Genomic DNA, 5,241 nt, shown 5'->3' on the forward strand with positions numbered 1-5,241 from the left:
AGCGAGTCTCCTGCCTCCGCCTCCCAAGTAGCTGGGACCACAGGCGCCCGCCACAACGCCTGGCTATTTTTTGGTTGCAGCCGTCGTTGTTTAGCGGGCCCGGGCTGGGGATTCGCCACCTTAGGTGTACGTGGCTGGCACCTTAGTCAGTTGAGCTATAGGTGCTGAGCCAAGGCCATACTATATTTATGCATAACTTTAGCTAATAGTACCATTCTTACATTATATTATTAAATGGTTAATGCTTAAAATAATGGCAATAACTTTTAAAAATTAAAGCTATTTTTAACTGGAACCAACTTTATACTGTAGTAATACAGAAATTTTTGTTAACTCTCAAGCAGACTTCATTCATTCCTACATTCATTAAATGCTCACTGATTATATAATATGTGTGATGTACTATGCCAGGTATACCATAATGACCCAAAGTAGTTATAGTTACATCCTGGTGCTGAGAATCTACTGAGTGGACAATCAAATGACAGACCAATAAATTAAAAACATAACTGTAACAGCCCTGGATCAGAGGCACTCGGTGTACTGGAGGGTTAAAAAGGGCATTCTAGTCAGGGATGTCACTGAAGGTTTACTGGAGAGGGCAGCAAAGGTTGAGATCTCATTTATTGGGGCTTCACTTCATATAGTGCAAATCATCTAGGAAACTCATCAAAATACAGATCTTTATTCAGAAAGTCTGAGATGGTGCCTAAGATTCTATTTTTCTAACAAAATCCCAGGTGAGGCTGACATTAGTGATTCAACTACTGCACTTTGAGTAGGGCTGATTTGGGGGAGGAATAGATAATAGAATAGATTTTTTTCTGAAAATTTTGGTGAAGATAAAGTTAATGACTCAATATAAACTAGATACTACTATTATCAATGGAAAACTAACTTCCATTAGCAATTCACTTTTCCTCTATGGATGCAAACTTATAGACCTTGGGTCCCTTATTTCTTCCACTAATAGCAGTTATATGAAACTACAGAATTTAACAGAAAAAAAAAGCCAGTAAACAAGTGTGAATCCTTTTAAGTAAAAGAAATCCATGATAATAAGTAAAAGAAAACCATGATAATGGTCAATTTTGGGATTTTTTAAAAGAAATTGAGAGTATGGGCTAACTCTTAATACCTCATGTTGTCAATTTTCCAAATTGTGAATGGATTTCAAGAAATACATAGATGTACATCTTCAATGACATTCTCTCCCCCCAAAGTGACCAAATGGCTACAAGAGGTAGAACTGTGAAAAAAAAGAGTACAACACGTCCAGCCTCCATATATCTAGTTATTTGGTTTTATGTAAATGCATAAGACAGGAAAAAAATAATATTTTCCAAAAATTATAGTTTTGATTATGCCTTTTTATAACTCTAATGTTTCTCACTGTAATTATGATCTAACACATTTAATAGACTATGTTAAAAATTGAATAAACAATAAAAAATTACCAGATGCAATCAATATATAAACAAATAGATAATTTTCCATTATAGTTTTATTCAGGATGGAGAATGCTTAATATTGGCTTGTTTAAAATCCAAGTAATAAAATTGTTATCAATGATTTGGCCTGTAAATATCTGATAACTTGAGAATTAATTTTTTATGCATTCCTAAATTTTCTAAACTTTGATAAATATACTATACAACAATAAAAAAGTGAAAACTATTTTTAAAAAGTAGGTACTTTCTAAAATTTACAGAAGAAATAGGACGGCACCTGTGTCTCAAAGGAATAGGGCGCCAGCCCCATATGCCAGAAGTGGCAGGTTCAAACCTAGCCCTGGCCAAAAACTGCAAAAACAAACAAACAAACAAAAAAAAAATTCATCAAATTTACAGAAAAACTAGACTGAAAACAATCATTGATTTTCAAAGTAGACATTATATATTGATTGCCCGATTAGGGTGTTTGCTAAATAAAGATCCATACCATATTCGTATTCTGTTCTTAAAATGGTAATGTGATAGCATTTTGGTTCTCTCTTGCTGATTTGTATTTTCATGAATGTATCTGATCTGACCATAATACTATTCATTTCAGTTTTATTATTCAGTATTCATGCTTCAGATACCAACGTCTAGACAGGCCTTATCAAATACTGTCTGCTCCTTCTAGCTCAGATTCCCAATTTTAGAAGTGTATTTCTTTCATAGATTAATCTTTTTACTTTAAATTACCCTAAGTCTTATTTTAGTCCATACAAAATCTTCTTGATGTTTTCTTTTCTGACAGCAAAGGGTACCTTGATTGATAGAATTCAATCACTGGGCTGAAATAACACAACTGGCTTTTATCTTACATTAGGATGCATTTTTATTAGCTTTACCTATTACATGAGGAAGAATGTGACTTTTAGGTATCCCACCTGGGCCAATAATTCTGTCTAGATTATAAAATATAGAGTTTGAAGAAAGGAATTTGAAAATTCTGGGTAAGAGTTATGATGGAGACATACAAGGTTGGACAATTATGTTCATGAACTCCTAGAAAAACTGCTACATACCTCATTGCTGAGTCAGTACAGTACAGTCACCTTCCAAGTTCTCCTCCTGGGAAGCTATGCATGTATCCTAGCACCTAGGACATGCTTAAAGGACATGCTTGGAAGTCTTTCTGGAATGGCCATCAGAGCTATTGTAGAAGGTGTGATAATTAAATTCATGAACCCAACCTAGGAAAAAGTGGATGAGGTGCTGGTGTTGGTGCTTAGCTTCCCATGGGGAGCACTTGGAGGGAATCCTAGTGAGAGTCAGCAAAGAGGTAGGTAGCACTTTTTCTGGGATGAGTTCTTAAACTTGTCTGACCTTGAAGGTAAAAGTATAAAATAAGTTCTATGTAAATATGCCAACCACTAATTCTAAGACATGATAGATTTTCAGGAAGGTATGTATTTTTACACATATGCTTAGTGATAGATTGAGGGATATTAATAATATCTTTACTTATAATATATCTTTAAATTTGATGAACTCATAGTATCTCAGGTAACTTTTTCTTATAATGAAAGTTGAGAGACTGTTAACCAGCTATTTAGAACTCAGTTTACTTAACAGTAAGTTTACATAATAGTACTCCCAGGGCATTCATCTTCTTCACTAAGTATGTAATGATGAAGAGAAAGTAAACAAGCAGAGAGGCACAACAATGAGGAAGTAACAAGACAAGATGATGTGGAGTTAGAACACTCTTGATGATGAATGGAATGGCCCATATCTACAGCCTGCTACTTACAGGGGTCACTTGACCTAAGACTCAAGTTTCTCATCTGTAAAATGATCTTAAGAATATTAAACTTACAAATCTTTTGAACACGAAAAAAATAAGATCTTGGTGGCAAAAATGCCAAACACATTCTGAACTTTGGTAAATAGTAGCCAATTTTCTTGAAAATATATATTTTGGTATATTAGCAGCATTTATTTAGGTATACCATAGGGCCTACACAAATTTCTTGCATCTATGGAATTTTCTAATGGTATCTTGTCCATAGGACAATGTGCAAGTATTTGCACATTAATCATAACTCAAACAACTAGAGGTTAAGATGTTCCAGTTAGAGTTAAGATTGTCCTTATAATCTATTAACTTCTACGTATTAATTCGATGATGTAGAAAAATGGTAGAAAAATTTTTTTCAAGGGAAGTGGAATTAGCAACTGTGAATGTTTCATGGCATTATTTTAAGGCTTAAAGGGCAGAATGTGTATAAAACACTTATACAATTCTTGGAACATGTAAAACCCAGCCAGGAATATAAATAAAACAGTAGTCTTCAACTTTTCAGGATAAATGAGATCTATATTTTGTAGAGAAAATCTGGAGAATAGATAATGAATCCAAAGGATTCAACAGAACAGAAATAGTCAGGGCTGACAGCATAGCTCATACTTCTCATAATTTTTTAAAAAGTCAGTATGGTGAAACTTCTGTTAGAAAGACTTTTCTACCTCTTGATAGGCCTTTTAAGGATTTTTATACACACACACACAGTGTTCATAAAGTTCATGTAAAATTTAATTTTATTACACATGAACTTTATGGACACCCTGTATGTCTATATATAATAAACATAAATATACAGGTATACACACACACACATATACAGCATTATATAATACCTATGACTTCTAGGACCTCTCAATCTAATAGAGGATATATGTAAAATCAAGTCTTTATCATGATTATCAAGTGGATGAGAGAACTAGACTTGCTATTGAAGTTCAGGGGAAGGAGAGAGCATCTGGGTCCAGAGTGTGATGGGCAAATTTCTCTTATGTTACTTAGGATTGCTGAAATGTCCATAGTTTCTGGAAAGATTCCAAAGCATGAGCAAACGTGGAAAGAAAAGAATAACATATGTTCAAATAGTAAGTGGTAGAAATGTTTTGATGGATGTAGAGAGATTTAAAGGGTATAAGCGGCTAGAAAGATGGTTGGAAAAAATAACATAGTATCTAATACATTAATGTTATCATTTTGGTTTAAATTGTCTCCCCCACTAAACCGTAAAGTTTTTGAAAGCAGAGAAAATGACTTTCTTCTTGTCCAGATTCCTAACATGGTGCCTGGCTTCTTCAACCATCCACTGTCCAATTGTTCTTGTTTATCCATAAGATATCTGTACTAATGGCATTTTCAGATTCAAGGACAAAGATGAGTAAATAAATCATTACAGTATCAAACGGCATGCCTTAGGCCATTTGGTCATCTGCTGAGAAGTACATGTTTTTTTCTCTATACAAGTGAGAAAAAAAAATGAATGATGTTTTGGAAGATTTCCTGAAGTATAAATTCACTATGCCAAATAGGATAGAGAATGCTCTAAAAAGAAGAACAGCATGTAAGAAAAGTCCAAAATTGAGAAAGGATATGGCAAGTCAGGGAGCTGAGACGTCTGAGCTACAACAGCATAGTTACAAGGGGGAAAGAAGAGGCTAGAGAAGCTCATGGGCTGTGTGAAGGCATTTAAAAATTGTAAGAGTAATTAGGAATCATTGACAGATGAAGAAAGTGACATAGATTGGAGATGGAGGGGAAATGAGAACGGAGACAGAGCAAAGTCCTTAAGGATGTCAGAGCATAGACAATGAGAAATACTTTTTAAAAAAGGAATGATACTTCTCACACACACATAGACAAAAAAGAATGAAATAGGTAAAATATGATTTCAGTCACTTTAATTGTTTTTGATAATTTGAAATTATGTGAGTTTCCACTGTTTGTCTTCTA

General features: G+C 34.1%; 1 protein-coding gene across 1 annotated transcript in view; it reads right to left on the minus strand.

Annotated features, from left to right (window-relative positions):
• The window catches only part of LOC100949794 (low-density lipoprotein receptor-related protein 1B-like), a gene marked incomplete at its 3' end in the record, with an annotated part of 1,553,965 nt that overhangs the window by 718,869 nt on the left and 829,855 nt on the right, over window positions 1-5,241 (minus strand). The gene's annotated exons all lie outside the window — the stretch shown is intronic.

Source organism: Otolemur garnettii, unplaced genomic scaffold, assembly GCF_000181295.1.
Source record: "Otolemur garnettii isolate 467f Iridium unplaced genomic scaffold, OtoGar3 scaffold00064, whole genome shotgun sequence".
NCBI classification, from domain to species: Eukaryota; Metazoa; Chordata; class Mammalia; order Primates; family Galagidae; genus Otolemur; species Otolemur garnettii.